Source organism: Cetorhinus maximus, chromosome 16 (genome assembly GCF_964194155.1).
Source record: "Cetorhinus maximus chromosome 16, sCetMax3.hap1.1, whole genome shotgun sequence".
Classification (NCBI taxonomy): Eukaryota; Metazoa; Chordata; class Chondrichthyes; order Lamniformes; family Cetorhinidae; genus Cetorhinus; species Cetorhinus maximus.
In genome coordinates, this window is record NC_135894.1 from 18,417,089 (window position 1) to 18,434,868 (window position 17,780).

General features: G+C 40.6%; 1 protein-coding gene across 5 annotated transcripts in view; it reads right to left on the reverse strand.

Annotated features, from left to right (window-relative positions):
• Positions 1-17,161, reverse strand: part of trim13 (tripartite motif containing 13) — a 33,959-nt gene extending 16,798 nt beyond the window's left edge. Inside the window, exons 1-3 of one of the 5 annotated variants that reach the window (XM_078559437.1) lie at positions 16,810-17,161; positions 15,526-15,606; positions 12,979-13,162 (exon numbers count right to left, since the gene is read on the reverse strand). The gene's annotated coding sequence lies outside the window, so the exon portion shown is untranslated. Of the gene's footprint in view, positions 1-12,978; positions 13,163-13,259; positions 13,640-15,525; positions 15,607-16,809 lie in introns of those variants that run through there. The other 4 variants (XM_078559434.1, XM_078559438.1, XM_078559436.1 and 1 more) reach the window with 4 other exon arrangements.
• Between the last annotated feature and the right edge of the window lie 619 nt (positions 17,162-17,780).

A 17,780-nucleotide genomic window follows, 5' to 3' on the forward strand; every position in this document is an offset into this window, starting at 1 on the left:
GAGTATTTCCTAAATGGTAAGAGATTAGAAAGTGTAGATGTACAAAGGGACCTGGGTGTCCTTATCCATAAGTCACTGAAAGCTAACACGCAGGTGCAGCAGGCAATTAGGAAGGCTAATGGAATGTTAGCCCTTACCGTAAGAGGATTTGAGTGCAGTAGTAGTGAAGTCTTGCCTCAATTGTATAGAAGCTTGGTTAGATCTCATCTGGAGTACTGTGCGCCGTTTTGGTCCCCTTACCTCAGAAAGGATATTACTGCCATAGAGGGAGTACAACCAAGGTTCACCAGAGTTGTTCCAGGGACGGCGGGGCTGTCTTATGAAGAGAGATTGGGGAGACTGGGTCTGTATTCTCTAGGGTTTCGAAGAATGAGAGGTGATCTCATTGAAACCTACAAAATACTTAATGGAATAGACAGGGTAGATGCAGGTAAGATGTTTCTCCTGGTTGGGGAGTCTAGAACAAGGGGATACAATTCCTAAAATAAGGGGGAAGCCAATTAGGTCAGAGATAAGAAATTTCTTTACTCAGAGGGTTGTGAATCTTTGGAATTCTCTACCCCAGAGAGTCGTGGAAGCTCAGTTATTGAGTGTGTTTAAGGTAGAGATTGATAGATTTCTGATTAGCAGTAATGTAAAGGGTTATGGGGATAGTGTGGGTAAAAGGCATTGAAGTGTTCGATCAGCCATGATCGCATTGAATGGCGGAGCAGGCTTGACGGGCTGAATGGCCTTCTCCTGTTCCTATGATTCCAGGAAAATGATTTACTTCAAACACTAGGGAATAAAATTTAAAAACAAAGTTTGTAACAGACATCAATTATGTGGACAGATTAGAGAAGCAGGGATTGTACTCCTTAAGAGCAGAGACGGTTAAGGCAAGATTTAATAGAAGTGTTTGAAATCATGAAAGGTTTTGGCAGAATTAAGAGGAGAAACTGTTTCCACTGGCAGAAGGGTTGGTAACCAGAGGTCAAAGTTTTAAGATAACTGGCAAAAGAACCAGACAGGAGATGGGGGTGGGGGGTTTAAATGCAAAAAGTTATGACAATCTGGAATGCACTGCCTGAAAGAATGGTGGAAGCAAATTTAAGTTACTTTAAAAGAGAATTGAATATATACTCAAAAAGGAAATCTCTGCAGGACTACAGGGAAACAGCAGAGGAGTGGAACTAATTAGGTAAGTTTTTTCAAAAGAGATGGGCCAAATGGAAATGGCTTCCTTCCGTGCTGTCTGATTCTACGATTCCAAGTTGGGAATAAAAGAGAAATTGGATGCAACTATTCCACCTAAAGAATAACAGAGTTTGGAAATGAGAAATCAAGGAAAGTCATTGAAGCAGACAATATTAAACGGCCTCGAGGCACAATTCATGAGTTTCTGGAGAAAGCAGGATCTGAAGGAAACAGAAGATAAAATTGATCTGCAGGAATTTAATGACTTGTTGGACTTAATGGTCTACCCATGAGACTAAAAATGCTAACCCTTGTGAACCTATACAACTATGGCACTGAACACTAACATTTTATTAAATTGTTGAGTTTAGCACTTCTCCTACTTTACAGCTGTGATGACATTCACTGCACATTCAAAATATACTTTAGCCTGTTAAAGAAGAAACTTGTGCTGAAAGGCTGAGGTTCAAATCATTACCCATAAACGTACTGTTTCACTGTATAGCTTGTTTAGAATAGTTTCTGTAGTCTTTCCTCTTAGCTCATTCCCTTTAAACTTGGAATCAGTCTTCTTGAGGCAAGAATAGAATAAAGAGCATCACACAACTAAACAAAGGCTCTGTCTGTCAATTCAGGTGCCTGTAAAAAGATCCCACGGCACTACTCACAGAACAAGCAGTTCTCCTGGATCCCAGTTAACATTCCTCCCAGAAACAAAACAAAAATGAACAGCCTAACATAACTGGTTATTCTTCTCGTTTGTTGATCTCATCGAGTGTAAACTGGCTCCCATATCTGCCTAAACTGCACTTCAGAAGTAATGATTGTGAAAAGCTTTAGGGTGTCCCAAATGTGTGATAGGGACAAGAATAGACCACTCAGCTTCTAGTATTCAATTATATCACACTGACCTGCATCTCAACTCCAATCTCTTGATATCCTTACCCAACAAAAATCTATCAATCTCAAGATAAAAGCAGAATATTGTGGATGCTGGAAATCTGAAATGGAAACAGAAAATGCTGTAAAAACTCAGCTCCGACAGCATCTGTGGAGAGAGAAACAGAGTTACTGTTTCGAGTCCGTATGACTCTTCTTCAGCTCTGAAGAGTCATACTGACTCAAAACACTAACTCTGTTAGACCTGCTGAGTTTTTCCAGCATTTTCTGTTTTAATTTCTTTCAATCTCAATCTTGAAAGATGCAATTGACCCAACATCCACAGCCTTTTGGTGGAAAGAGAGTCCCAGAGCTCTACTGCCCTTTGTGTAAAAAAGTTCTTCCCAATTTCACTCAAATAGTATAGCTCTAATTTCAAGATTTGCATCCCCTACCAGAAGGAATAGTTTCTATTTATGTACCCAAATGAATCCTCTTATCCAATGCTTCCCAAACTTTTTGCCCCACTGTCACCCAATTTCGAGGTTTCCCCTCAGTGGCACCTGTGACAGTGAGGGAGGGGGGCACGTGTGAAGAGACTAGTGAGAGGCTGGAGTAAAGAGACCTGTGAGAGCAGTGGGGCAGGTCACAACCTCCAGTTTGGGAAGGCCTGCTCTGATCATTTTAAACATATTGATCAGGTCACTCCTCAATCTTCAATACTGAAAAGAAATTCAAGACAACTTTACGTTGCCTGTCCTCAAGACCCCTTTAACCCATGATATCATTCCAATGAATCTGCACTGCACCACCTCCAAGGCCAATCCATCCTTCCTGAGTTGCAGTGTCCAGATAAGGTGCTCTGTAAATGCAAACTCTTTCTATTAAACATAAGATGGAACAAATGTCAATTCTCCAATAGTTAAGTACGGTTTATGCAATATTCAATAGCTCTGATCATAACTTGGGAAACAATTGCATATTGCAAGAAGAATTGCATAGTTAATAAGTTATTTGAATGATACAAAGAGACAGATATTCCATATATTATCTTTGGGGTAGGGGGAGAGAGAGTGGAAAGCGTGAACATTTGATGAGCTGCATTTACTCGTGTTTAAACACAGAAATTTTTTTAATGGAATCATTACAAACCAATGGTTGAGAGTTTAAAAAGCCCTTAGTTGAGTATCTATCAAATAATATGCCCAAAAATGGATCATACACCATTCAAAAGTGTTATATACGAACATATAAATTAGGAGCAGGAGTAGGCTATTTGTCCCGTCAAGCCTACTCTGCCATTCAATAAGATCATGGCCGATCTCATCATTCCTACCTACCCCCAACAATCTTAGATTCTTGACTAAAAAGGGAGTCAATCTACCTCCAAACATTTTTAAGGCAATGACCCTGCCTCCACTGCTCTCCGGGGAAAAGAGTCCCAAAGACTCATGACCCTCAGAGAAAAAAAGTCTCCTCATCTCCGTCTTAAATGGCAGACCCCTTATTTTTAAACTGTGTCCCCTAGTTCTAGTCACTCCCACAAAGGGAAACATCCTTTCAGCATCCACCCTGTCAAGTCCCCTCAGGATCTTGTCTGTGTCAATAAGATCACCACTCGATCTTCTAAACTCCAATGGATACAGGCCCAGCCTGTCCTACCTTTCCTCATGAGATAACCACCACCCCAACAACCAATCCCAGGTATCAGTCGAGTGAGTCTTCTCTGAACTGCTTCCAACACATTTGTATACTTTAAATAAAAAAGGCCAAAACTGTTCACAGTACACCAGATGTAGTCTCACCAATACCCTGTACAATAGTAGCAAAACATCCCGACTTTTATATTCCATTCCCGTCACAATAAACAACAACATTCGATTTGCCTTCCTAATTACTTGCTGTACCTGCATACTGACTTTGAGATTCATGTACCAGGACACCCAGATCCCTCTGTATCACCGAGTTCTGCAATCTCTCTCCATTTAGACAATATGCTGCTTTTCTATTCTTCCTGCCAAAACGGACATTTCACATTTTCCCACATTATACTCCATCTGCCAAATTTTTGCCCACTCACCCAACCTATCTATATCCCTTTGCAGACTCCTTATGTCCTCTTCACAACTTACAAAGATAGGTAGGAAAGTATCATCAGCAAATTTAGCAACCATACATTCAGTCCCTTCATCCAAGTCATTGTTATAAATTGTAAATAGTTGAGGCCCCAGCACTGATCCCTGTAGCTGTAGGTAGCTAATGGAATGCTATCCTTTATTTTAAGAGGAATGGAACAGAAAAGAATGTTATGCTCAGTTATACAGGGCTTTGGGAGACCGCATCTCGAATAGAGTGTGTAGGTTTGGTCTCCTTATTTAAGGAAGGACGTAAACGCGTTGGAGGCAGTTCAGAGGAGGTTTATTAGCTTTATACCTGGAATGAGCGGGTTGTCTTATGATGAAAGGTTGGACAGACTGGGCATGTTTCCACTGGAGTTTAGAAGAGCGAGGGGTGACTTGATTGAAGTATAAAAGATCCTGAACAGTATTGACAAGGTGGATATGAAAAGGATGTTTCTTTTTATGGGCAAGTCCAGAACTAGGGACACTATTTTAAAATTAGGGGTTGCTCTTTTAGGACAGAGATGAGGAGAAATTCTCTGAGGGTTGTGTGACTTTGGAATTCACTGCCTCAGAAGGCAGTGGAGGCAGAGGTAGATAGATTCCTGTTAGGCAAGGAAATCAAAGGTTATGGGAGTTAGGTGGAGATGTGGAATTTGAAATACAAACAGATCAGCCATAATCTTATAGAATGGCGGAGCAGGCTGAAGGGCTGAATGGCTTACTCCTGCTCCTATTTCATATGTAACACCAACTTCAATCCCTAACTTGTCCACATTGCTGCTTAAACTCTATCCACACTTTCATCAAACTCCCACTCTTGTTGGTCTTCTAAAAGCTTTCAACATAAATTCATCTAAAATGATGTTATTCATATGTTGCTCTGCACCAAGTCTCACTCACCCAACATCCTCATTCTTACTGACCTCCAAAGCTCCACGTCCCCTATATAAAAAAAATCAAATTTAACATACATGTCCTCATCTACAAATCTCTCCACACCTCTTCAGTCATTTATCTCTTCTGGTCTTCGGACTTTGCCCTTTTGTGCATCCACCATCCATCAACCTACTTCTTTGACCAAGCTTTCATTGTCTGTCTTAACTTCCCCACATAGATTTGGCGCTTGTTCTTGTTTTTTCCTCTGAAATACCATTTGAGATTTATTCTACATCATAGCTGCTGCATAAATAGGAGTAGTTGTTGGATATAAAAAACATGATTTCCATCAATATGTGCCTGAGGACACAACAGGAAGAAACTGCTTAGCAATAATAATGTCCTTTCACATATATTACAAATCATATCCACTTCCACTACACGAAAGTACAGATGCAGTTTGCCAAGTCAGTGCTCTAGCTTTTCAAAACCATCTCCATGGGCATTATGGACGACATAAGCATCTCAAGTAAACATATTCTAAAGTTTGAAGCAAGACTGGGCCCACTATGAATCACAGTCACATCCATCACAACGATGATCATTGACCAAGGACACGAATGAATATAACACGAATTGAATTACTTTCTCGAAAACTATAGCATAAAATTGTTATATCCCAAGATCAATGGGATGCATCAGGAGCAGGAGGCGGCCATTTAGCCAACTGAGCCCAGTCTACCATTCAATTAAATCATGACTAATCTGTAGCTTAGCTCCATATCGATACCCTTACCTATCAAAAATACATCAACCTTAGTCTTGAAGCCTCTAACTGCCCCAGCATCGACAGCACTTTTTGGTGTTAGAAGAAATAAAGAGGGAAAGCGCGAGCGAGCGAGAGAGAGAGAGAAAAGAACAGAGAGAGAGAGAGAGAAAAGGAGAGAAAAGAGAGAGAGAGAGAGAGAAAAGAACAGAGAGAGAGAGAGAGAGAAAAGAAGAGAGAGAGAGAGAAAAGAACAGAGAGAGAGAGAGAGAGAAAAGAACAGAGAGAGAGAGAGAGAGAAAAGAACAGAGAGAGAGAGAGAGAGAAAAGAACAGAGAGAGAGAGAGAGAAAAGAACAGAGAGAGAGAGAGAGAGAAAAGAACAGAGAGAGAAAAGAACAGAGAGAAAAGAACAGAGAGAGAGAAAAGAACAGAGAGAGAGAGAGAAAAGAGAGAGAGAGAGAGAGAAAAGAAGAGAGAGAGAAAAGAACAGAGAGAGAGAGAGAAAAGAACAGAGAGAGAGAGAGAAAAGAACAGAGAGAGAGAGAGAAAAGAACAGAGAGAGAGAAAGAAAAGAACAGAGAGAGAGAGAAAGAACAGAGAGAGAGAAAGAAAAGAACAGAGAGAGAGAGAAAAGAACAGAGAGAGAGAGAAAGGAGAGAAAAGAGAGAGAGAGAGAGAAAAGAACAGAGAGAGAGAGAGAGAGAAAAGAAGAGAGAGAGAGAGCAAAGAACAGAGAGAGAGAGAGAGAGAAAAGAACAGAGAGAGAGAGAGAGAGAAAAGAACAGAGAGAGAGAGAGAGAGAAAAGAACAGAGAGAGAGAGAGAGAAAAGAACAGAGAGAGAAAAGAACAGAGAGAGAGAAAAGAACAGAGAGAGAGAAAAGAACAGAGAGAGAGAGAGAAAAGAGAGAGAGAGAGAGAGAGAGAAAAGAAGAGAGAGAGAAAAGAACAGAGAGAGAGAGAGAAAAGAACAGAGAGAGAGAGAGAAAAGAACAGAGAGAGAGAGAGAAAAGAACAGAGAGAGAGAAAGAAAAGAACAGAGAGAGAGAGAGAAAAGAACAGAGAGAGAGAAAGAAAAGAACAGAGAGAGAGAGAAAAGAACAGAGAGAGAGAAAAGAACACAGAGGGAGAGAGAAAAGAACAGAGAGAGAGAGAAAAGAACAGAGAGAGAGAGAAAAGAACAGAGAGAGAGAGAGAGAGAGAAAAGAACAGAGAGAGAGAGAGAGCAAAGAACAGAGAGAGAGAGAGAGCAAAGAACAGAGAGAGAGAGAGCAAAGAACAGAGAGAGAGAGAGCAAAGAACAGAGAGAGAGAGAGCAAAGAACAGAGAGAGAGAGAGCAAAGAACAGAGAGAGAGAGAGCAAAGAACAGAGAGAGAGAGAGAGAGCAAAGAACGGAGAGAGAGAGAGCAAAGAACAGAGAGAGAGAGAGAGAGCAAAGAACGGAGAGAGAGAGAGAGAGCAAAGAACGGAGAGAGAGAGAGCAAAGAACAGAGAGAGAGAGAGCAAAGAACAGAGAGAGAGAGAGCAAAGAACAGAGAGAGAGAGCAAAGAACAGAGAGAGAGAGAGAGCAAAGAACAGAGAGAGAGAGCAAAGAACAGAGAGAGAGAGAGCAAAGAACAGAGAGAGAGAGAAAAGAACAGAGAGAGAGAGAAAAGAACAGAGAGAGAGCAAAGAACAGAGAGAGAGCAAAGAACAGAGAGAGAGCAAAGAACAGAGAGAGAGCAAAGAACAGAGAGAGAGCAAAGAACAGAGAGAGAGCAAAGAACAGAGAGAGAGCAAAGAACAGAGAGAGAGCAAAGAACAGAGAGAGAGCAAAGAACAGAGAGAGAGCAAAGAACAGAGAGAGAGCAAAGAACAGAGAGAGAGAGAGAGAGAGAGAGCAAAGAACAGAGAGAGAGAGAGAGAGAGCAAAGAACAGAGAGAGAGAGAGAGCAAAGAACAGAGAGAGAGAGCAAAGAACAGAGAGAGAGAGAGAGAGAGCAAAGAACAGAGAGAGAGAGAGAGCAAAGAACAGAGAGAGAGAGCAAAGAACAGAGAGAGAGAGAGCAAAGAACAGAGAGAGAGAGAGCAAAGAACAGAGAGAGAGAGAGCAAAGAACAGAGAGAGAGAGAGCAAAGAACAGAGAGAGAGAGAGCAAAGAACAGAGAGAGAGCAAAGAACAGAGAGAGAGCAAAGAACAGAGAGAGAGCAAAGAACAGAGAGAGAGCAAAGAACAGAGAGAGAGCAAAGAACAGAGAGAGAGAGAAAAGAACAGAGAGAGAGAGAAAAGAACAGAGAGAGAGAGAAAAGAACAGAGAGAGAGAGAAAAGAACAGAGAGAGAAAAGAACAGAGAGAGAAAAGAACAGAGAGAGAAAAGAACAGAGAGAGAAAAGAACAGAGAGAGAGAGAAAAGAACAGAGAGAGAGAGAAAAGAACAGAGAGAGAGAGAAAAGAACAGAGAGAGAGAGAAAAGAACAGAGAGAGAGAGAAAAGAACAGAGAGAGAGAGAAAAGAACAGAGAGAGAGAGAGAAAAGAAGAGAGAGAAAAGAACAGAGAGAGAGAGAAAAGAACAGAGAGAGAGAAAAGAGAGAAAAGAACAGAGAGAGAGAGAGAGAAAAGAACAGAGAGAGAGAGAGAAAAGAACAGAGAGAGAGAGAGAAAAGAAGAGAGAGAAAAGAACAGAGAGAGAAAAGAGAGAGAAAAGAACAGAGAGAGAGAGAAAAGAGAGAAAAGAACAGAGAGAGAGAGAGAAAAGAACAGAGAGAGAGAGAGAGAAAAGAACAGAGAGAGAGAGAGAGAGAGAGAAAAGAACAGAGAGAGAAAAGAACAGAGAGAGAGAGAGAGAAAAGAACAGAGAGAGAGAGAGAAAAGAACAGAGAGAGAAAAGAACAGAGAGAGAAAAGAACAGAGAGAGAAAAGAACAGAGAGAAAAGAACAGAGAGAAAAGAACAGAGAGAAAAGAACAGAGAGAAAAGAACAGAGAGAAAAGAACAGAGAGAGAGAAAAGAACAGAGAGAGAGAAAAGAGAGAGAGAAAAGAGAGAGAGAGAGAGCAAAGAACAGAGAGAGAGAGAAAAGAACAGAGAGAGAGCAAAGAACAGAGAGAGAGCAAAGAACAGAGAGAGAGCAAAGAACAGAGAGAGAGCAAAGAACAGAGAGAGAGCAAAGAACAGAGAGAGAGCAAAGAACAGAGAGAGAGCAAAGAACAGAGAGAGAGCAAAGAACAGAGAGAGAGCAAAGAACAGAGAGAGAGAGAGAGAGAGCAAAGAACAGAGAGAGAGAGAGAAAAGAACAGAGAGAGAGAGAGAAAAGAACAGAGAGATAGAGAGAGAAAAGAACAGAGAGAGAGAGAGAGAAAAGAACAGAGAGAGAGAAAAGAACAGAGAGAGAAAAGAACAGAGAGAGAAAAGAACAGAGAGAGAAAAGAACAGAGAGAGAAAAGAACAGAGAGAGAAAAGAACAGAGAGAGAAAAGAACAGAGAGAGAAAAGAACAGAGAGAGAAAAGAACAGAGAGAGAAAAGAACAGAGAGAGAAAAGAACAGAGAGAGAAAAGAACAGAGAGAGAAAAGAACAGAGAGAGAAAAGAACAGAGAGAAAAGAACAGAGAGAAAAGAACAGAGAGAAAAGAACAGAGAGAGAGAGAGAGAAAAGAACAGAGAGAAAAGAACAGAGAGAAAAGAACAGAGAGAAAAGAACAGAGAGAAAAGAACAGAGAGCAAAGAACAGAGAGAGAGAGAGCAAAGAACAGAGAGAGAGAGAGCAAAGAACAGAGAGACAGAGAGCAAAGAACAGAGAGACAGAGAGCAAAGAACAGAGAGAGAGAGAGCAAAGAACAGAGAGAGAGAGAGCAAAGAACAGAGAGAGAGAGAGCAAAGAACAGAGAGAGAGCAAAGAACAGAGAGAGAGAGAAAAGAACAGAGAGAGAGAGAGAAAAGAACAGAGAGAGAGAGAAAAGAGAGAGAGAGAGAAAAGAACAGAGAGAGAGAGAGAAAAGAACAGAGAGAGAGAGAAAAGAACAGAGAGAGAAAAGAACAGAGAGAGAGAAAAGAACACAGAGAGAGAGAAAAGAACAGAGAGAGAGAGAAAAGAACAGAGAGAGAGAGAAAAGAACAGAGAGAGAGAGAGAGAGAAAAGAACAGAGAGAGAGAGAGAGAGAAAAGAACAGAGAGAGAGAGAGAGAGAAAAGAACAGAGAGAGAGAAAAGAACAGAGAGAGAGAGAGAGAGAAAAGAACAGAGAGAGAGAGAGAGAGAAAAGAACAGAGAGAGAGAGAGAGAAAAGAACAGAGAGAGAAAAGAACAGAGAGAGAAAAGAACAGAGAGAGAAAAGAACAGAGAGAGAAAAGAACAGAGAGAGAAAAGAACAGAGAGAGAAAAGAACAGAGAGAGAAAAGAACAGAGAGAGAAAAGAACAGAGAGAGAAAAGAACAGAGAGAGAAAAGAACAGAGAGAGAAAAGAACAGAGAGAAAAGAACAGAGAGAAAAGAACAGAGAGAAAAGAACAGAGAGAGAGAAAAAAGAACAGAGAGAGAGAGAAAAGAACAGAGAGAGAGAGAAAAGAACAGAGAGAGAGAGAAAAGAACAGAGAGAGAGAGAAAAGAACAGAGAGAGAGAGAAAAGAACAGAGAGAGAGAGAAAAGAACAGAGAGAGAGAAAAGAACAGAGAGAGAGAAAAGAACAGAGAGAGAGAAAAGAACAGAGAGAGAGAAAAGAACAGAGAGAGAGAAAAGAACAGAGAGAGAGAGAAAAGAACAGAGAGAGAGAGAAAAGAACAGAGAGAGAAAAGAACAGAGAGAGAGAAAAGAGAGAAAAGAACAGAGAGAGAGAGAGAGAGAAAAGAACAGAGAGAGAGAGAGAGAGAAAAGAACAGAGAGAGAAAAGAACAGAGAGAGAGAGAGAAAAGAACAGAGAGAGAGAGAGAAAAGAAGAGAGAGAGAGAGAAAAGAACAGAGAGAGAGAGAGAAAAGAACAGAGAGAGAGAGAGAAAAGAACAGAGAGAGAGAGAAAAGAACAGAGAGAGAGAGAAAAGAACAGAGAGAGAGAGAGAGAGAAAAGAACAGAGAGAGAGAGAGAGAGAAAAGAACAGAGAGAGAGAGAGAGAAAAGAACAGAGAGAGAGAGAGAGAAAAGAACAGAGAGAGAAAGAGAGAGAGAGAAAAGAACAGAGAGAGAAAAGAACAGAGAGAGAAAAGAACAGAGAGAGAAAAGAACAGAGAGAGAAAAGAACAGAGAGAGAAAAGAGAGAGAAAAGAAGAGAGAGAGAAAAGAACAGAGAGAAAAGAACAGAGAGAAAAGAACAGAGAGAAAAGAACAGAGAGAAAAGAACAGAGAGAAAAGAACAGAGAGAAAAGAACAGAGAGAAAAGAACAGAGAGAAAAGAACAGAGAGAAAAGAACAGAGAGAGAGAGAAAAGAACAGAGAGAGAAAAGAAGAGAGAGAGAAAAGAGAGAGAGAGAGAAAAGGAGAGAGAGAGAAAAGAAGAGAGAGAGAGAAAAGAACAGAGAGAGAGAGAAAAGAACAGAGAGAGAAAGAACAGTGAGAGAGAGAAAAGGAGAGAGAGAGAGAAATTTCTACTACCCTTTGTGTGGAACAAAATGCTTCCCAATTTCACTCCAAAATGGCCTGTAATGTCCAATTTTGTATCAACTTGTTCTTGATTCCTACACGAGAGGAAATAGCTTCTTTGTACCAACCCTATCAAATTATTTTAATGTTTCAAAAACCTTGATCAGATCACCCCTATATCTCCTATTCTCACAGTAATAAACAAGCCTAAACTAGGCTTTTACATAATTTAATCCACTAAGCCCCAGTATTAATTAACAAGCTATACTAACTTAGACAACACAATTCAGGCATCTCTCCTCATGAAGGAAGTTGACTAAAGGTGCATTCTGGCAAGATTGAAAGGAGCCTTTGTTATACGAAGTTAGAAATCAATAAAGTCTACTAACAATGTCAGCTGGTACACCACAGATTCTATATTTCTAGCTGAAAGTTATATAAGAATATACCATCATTGTCCAAAAATGAGTTTCCATAAAATGCCTCTACAAATTAGCTGTTCTCATACCTTTTTGTCAAAGCTTGCTGACTTCATAAATCTCCAACCAAGAAAATCTTGGAGTGATTCCACTATGTGCCATTAAAATAAGGTATTGGAGAGGCAGCCCACTATTGAGAACCAACATTTCTGCACATACCTTATGTTACAGACAAGGGACAGTGCTCCTATCTGATACACACCTGGCCTGATTTTACACCATGGATAACTGCCAAAGGCTATACAAATCTATTTTCATGTATTTTGTCCAATGGGAACAATCATGTTTGTATTGGACTTTATAGGCCACTTTACAATTGTTCTACAGCTGCATGACACCCCTCTATCAGAAATTATCAATATTTAATCAGGTGCTAATAGAAATAACATAGCCTCTGCTACTGCACAAAGATAAGCACAATGGATAACATCCAACCTTCATACAATGAAGAGAAGCAACTCCATAACACTGTTCCACCCACTGGTGTTTATGTCATTGTTCATCAGCTATAAAAATGTAGTACCTCATCAAGACCTACAAGGTTTTTCGACTGTAGAACTGCTAATTGATTTGAAATGGAGTGAAGCATTAATTAATTTCCCTTCCTTTATAACAAATAATGATGGCAACCAAGTTTACATTTATCCAGAATCAGAGGAATATTATTGTTGCTTGCAATGAATCAGCTGCAGCAAAACAGATCTGAACTGTGGCACTCTATTCCCAAGCTCTCCAAGTCAAGTAGGTTGCTGCAGGGAAGTGCCCAGCAAAAAGCCAGACACTTCCCATTGACAAAGAAAAGAAAAATCAGAGGAAGAATAATCCCTGAGCCACACTCACATGCTTCCTACTGGTTGATTTAAAAAGGGAGGCAATGTGGGAGCAGATCATAACAAAGGCTTAAAAATAAAAGCGTGCATCATATTCACTAAAATAGAACTATATCTAAAAGAAAACGTAACCACTTTACTGAGATTATGGCCATATGTTTTACCAAAATCATTAGTCTTGCATTAATACCCACCTTGATTGCAACCCTTTGGCACTTAGTGTGGCTTATATCAATTCAGAAATTAATTGGTTATTTTGGTTTCACAAGTTGTACATTAATTATGTTAAATCAAATACACCTACCTCATGAGTTTAATGGTCTCCACTTTTCCAACCACTTGGAACAGATATTCTTGAATCATGCCCATGGGAGAGGAGGAAAAGGGAGATGTCAAACATCTCCCTCTTGACTAGTGTTGAGGGTCTTCCTTTTGACTAGTATCAAGGATAAGCGGTGGATGCTGACCATCCCCAAATACATGTTGAGCTATTCAATCCCAAAAAAAAATGTACAGCAAATTTTAGTTTGTATTATTTATTAAAGAGAAATTTAAATACACAATATGACTTTATAGCATACTTACAGTGACCTCCACTTGACTGTTCTTCATTCTTTGAGTGGCTTTGCGAGTCATTGGTTCAACTCTCCATCTCAAGATTGAAATGTGTCATCTGCCCAGCAGTTGGTCAGGAGCAACCTTGGTTCAATTTAGCCAGGCTCCTGCACCGTTTTAAACATCTTTAACCTTCCTTGACTGACACCATAGTGTCACTCAGTACTTCTGATACTGAATAGTATATCTAACATTTTTTGCACTGCTGATTCATCAGGATCTCCATCATTCCTATGAGGAGAAAGAAAGGCACTGGTCTCTCAATACACTGTCAATTCAGATGACTGGGAATTCATTGTGGCAGGTTGTTTTTCATGAGTGTGGAAGAAAATGTATGAAAGGTAAAGAATCCTGAGATTAGTGCCATTAGCTGAAAACTGTTGAACAAATATTATTTAAGTAGCTTAAAAAATATTCAAACTGGTCAATACCAGATATTCAAATGTCTTGTCAATGATTAAAGACTGTCTACAATATGGCACAGATACAACCAGTGTCAAATTCCACCTGATGGTTTATCATCTAACTTTCAAGAGTGCGTTTCAGAACACACACCCTGACCCGAACACCCAACCAATGAAGGGAATACTGCTCCATACCACACAGCCCATTTTCACTTTTATAATTTAAATTCTATTGTTTAAATCCTCTTCATAGAAGAATCATTTAAAAATATTGATACATGTTAATACAGTGGATTAACTAATCATAGCAATAAATCTCTCATCAGGGGCACGATCTGTACATTTGTAGATGATGGAAGATCTGGGAGTGTCAAGACTGTAGATGATGCTCGACTGTTTCACGTGGATCTTAATGTATCAGGAGACTGGGCTCATGACTGGTAAATGATGTTTAATAAGTGCAATGTTGTGTATGGGGGCAGGCAGATTGCTCAACATTCCTACACCCTTCAGGGAAATCATTAAAAAAGATAGGAGAATGAGATCTGGACGTACAAGTACATACACAATGCTCTGAATGGATAGGGATAGCTACAGGCAATAGAGTGTTGGGATGCATTCATAGGACAACTGATGATACTATGTCCACTTTTGGTCTGTTCACATGGTGGTGGGTGATATTGAGGCTTTGGAAAGGGTGCAGAGGAGAGCCACTAGATTATTACCCAGTATAAAGCATCTTAGTTATCAAGATAGACTAAAAGAGCTCGAATTCTACACTTTACAGAAGCACAGACTTAAGGATGATCTGTTTGAGATATACAAGATGAAGGGAATAGATTCCATTCCAGTTGACAGAGGAGATGGTTTGTTTCCCCAGAGAATAGCGGACCTCTGGAACTCTTGTCATTTCATATGGTCGATGCCATTTTGCTGAATTCCTACAAATGAGAGCTGGGCCTGTTCCTGATTAGACAGCTCATCACCTTTTACAAAAGGCAAGTAGGTCAGGGCCGGAGTGATTTCCTGGAAAAATGTTGATCACCCAGGTAGATCAGACAGGAATTTCCCAGATTTGCCCCCCCACCACCCCCAGCAAATTGTACTTTATGATTCATCTACAACAGATTCAAAAATGACAAAGCAAACTCCAGCGATGGAGAGCTTTGGGAAACATAGGTCAAAAGTCATCTGTTCTTCCCAAGCATCTACCTCAAATTCTGATGATCCTCCTCCCCCTTCAGGTACCATGCCCTAAAAATTGGCAATGGAAATTACATCTGATGTAGGTTTTGCATTCTGTCAAGTGGCTCAGTAGATTAATGCACCATTTGGTGTGGTCTTAGCCATACAGAAAGTTTCCCAGGTTAGATGGTTAGTGCTTAGTTGGCTGTCAACTAAGGCAGTGGCAAGGCATTACAAAAAGATTTCAGAGTCTTCAACTTAGGGTTTTTGGAGGGGGAGTGGGGTGCGATGGGAGGGAGAGAAATAGAAAAATTGGCAAGTGACCTGCCTCTACTCTCTATGCAACGATCTCTGTTGCATGTGTGTAGATTTTGTACAAGAACATGAACATCATCAAGCTCAGTTGTAAGGGCCACATGGTCAATAAACTCTTCAATATTTACTGACTGGGTCTCTAGTTGAGGAATGACTGTACAGCAAGCTATTACAACATGCAGAATGGCAGTCCAGCATGAGTTGCTTATTTCTGGAAGAGGGGGGGATAATAAAGCCAGGGAATCAAGAGGGATGCAGAACAAGATTCAGCACTAAGCGCATCAAAATCTAGCATTGCAGATAGCTCAATGCGCACTCATCAGGGCCTTTACCTGAAATTCTCCGAGACAGTAAGGGTGATCAAGACCACATAACTAGATACTTTCAAAACGTCGAGAAATTCTCAACTCACCCTGTGAAAAATGATAAAGCAAGAACTTAAAAAAAACCCGAGCTTGCTTACGGCTTTGTAGCATATAGTACAATCTCAAAGCTCATCTCCATTGACACTCTCGGCTAGTTTCTGCTCCAGTCAGAGGTAGAAGTGCACGTGTGGATGGTGGTGAAAGTCCCGCTTAACCACAGCTTAACAGCTGAGCAACCTACTAAGATTCACTGTCCAAATTAGCACAATATTGGAGTAATATGCTCTTGCCCACCTTGTTTCAGAGGTTGCATAGGAGGCTAACAATTACCACAGCCACTAAGACTGTGTTTTGTGTCCCATTATGTTAAAATTACACAGATGTTCATGAGATGGGATTCCCTGTCACCATTAAAGAATAAATGTTGAGACAGTGTTATGAACATAGTTTGGAACATATAGCCTGACCCTAATAACCAACATCCAACTAGCAAAAGGTTATTATTATTGTACAGCCCCACATCATTTTTAAGATTCCAATTTCTAAACTGCAAGATCATCAAAATATGAACATTATTTGATCCAAATTTACAAGAAAAATACTTTTGTTTCGTTTCCCACCTCTAAAATAGTAACAATACAATACTGAAACATGACAGGAAGAGTCACAATGACGCCTGGCTTCAAAATGACACATTTATCTCTGGAGACAAAGGTGGATTTTGTTTCCATTTTATACGTTACAAAATACGGTCTGCAGATAATCCAGTACATTTTTTTGTGCTTAAAGATCCAATCACTTGGCAAGGTAAAATAGCAGTGATGTGGTAAATTTATTTTTCAGCTATCAGATCATCTGAATGAAGGGTAGGCACATACTTTAGAACAAGGGATAGTTGCTGGAACCGAAAAATGCACGTTTGTGTCTTAGCGAATGCCGTTGGCCTTACAACACTTACCAAACACAAGCTAGTTACACCCCAACTCAACCAGCCCCCAAACCCAAAAGCCCTGTTGAATTGTTCGACCGCAAACCCCCCCCCCCCACCCCCCCCACATCCAATTAAATGGACCAGGATCGACCTGCAAGGATTCCGATCCATTTTACTAAAGTTCATGGTTTACATTCTCTGAAATATCTATTTATTTTTGCCGGGCGCCCTAATCATACCCGATCGAACCCTTTTTCTGTTCCGCGACTGAGAGCCGCTTCTCCATATCCACTATAGCTCCGACCCCCCGACTGACCCACCTGGCAACAGCCACCCAGTCACAATGGCGCTTCCCTCGGTAGGAACTTCCTCATTTGCCTGCAAGCTCCATCAGGATGGTAGGAGAGGGGGGTACATACTCCTCACCAGCACCCTCCACCAGAGGAGGCCACATGCACGCACACACACATTCAGATATTGTTATCTAAAGGGACAACACAGTCGGCTAAATACTCCCAAACGAGACGGCACAAAGAAGCATTTCCTGCGCTTTTCCTACCCGCATAGAAGTATCTAAAGTCCATCCGCTATCAGAGCTCCTCTCGGGTTACTCTCAGTGAGGCGGAGAGTGTGTCATTTCCTCGTACTCGGGCTGTACTGAGCAAGCGTGAGGGCAAAGTATTCAAGCAGCGCACACTTTTAATATGCTAATTCACCTCCGAGTGCAACATGACCTATGTAGATAACTTAAATACCATTGCACTGTCTGTCTGACTGTCTGTGTTTTGAAATGTCTGTAATGCTGATTGATTGTATTGGAGCACCTCATGATCTATGTGGAAAACTTGAACAGGATTGGACTTTTTGTGATGGCCATTTTGAAATGTTTTGTAATGTTCTTTTAGACATTTTATGGATAAAGGATATTTTTCCAAAAAAAATATTCATCCCTGGTGCACGGCACACTGGGACTCAAATTCCAACAAACTGGGAGACTCATTAAAAAAAATAAGGAAATATGAAGTGCAAAAATGAAATATAAAACAACTAGCAAGGGTACTAAAACTAGCAGCAAAAGTTTTTGTAAATATCAGAGGAAGAGAATAGTAATGGGGAATGTGGGCCCATTAAAAACAGGCGGAGGCAAGATGAGAATGGACAATAAGGAAATGGCAAACGTGCTAAGTAAGTAATAAAAACAGAAAATGCTGGATACTCAGCAGGTCATAGTGTCATTTACAGCGCAGAGGGAGGCCATTCGGCCCATCGAGTCCATGCCAGTTTTCCTCAG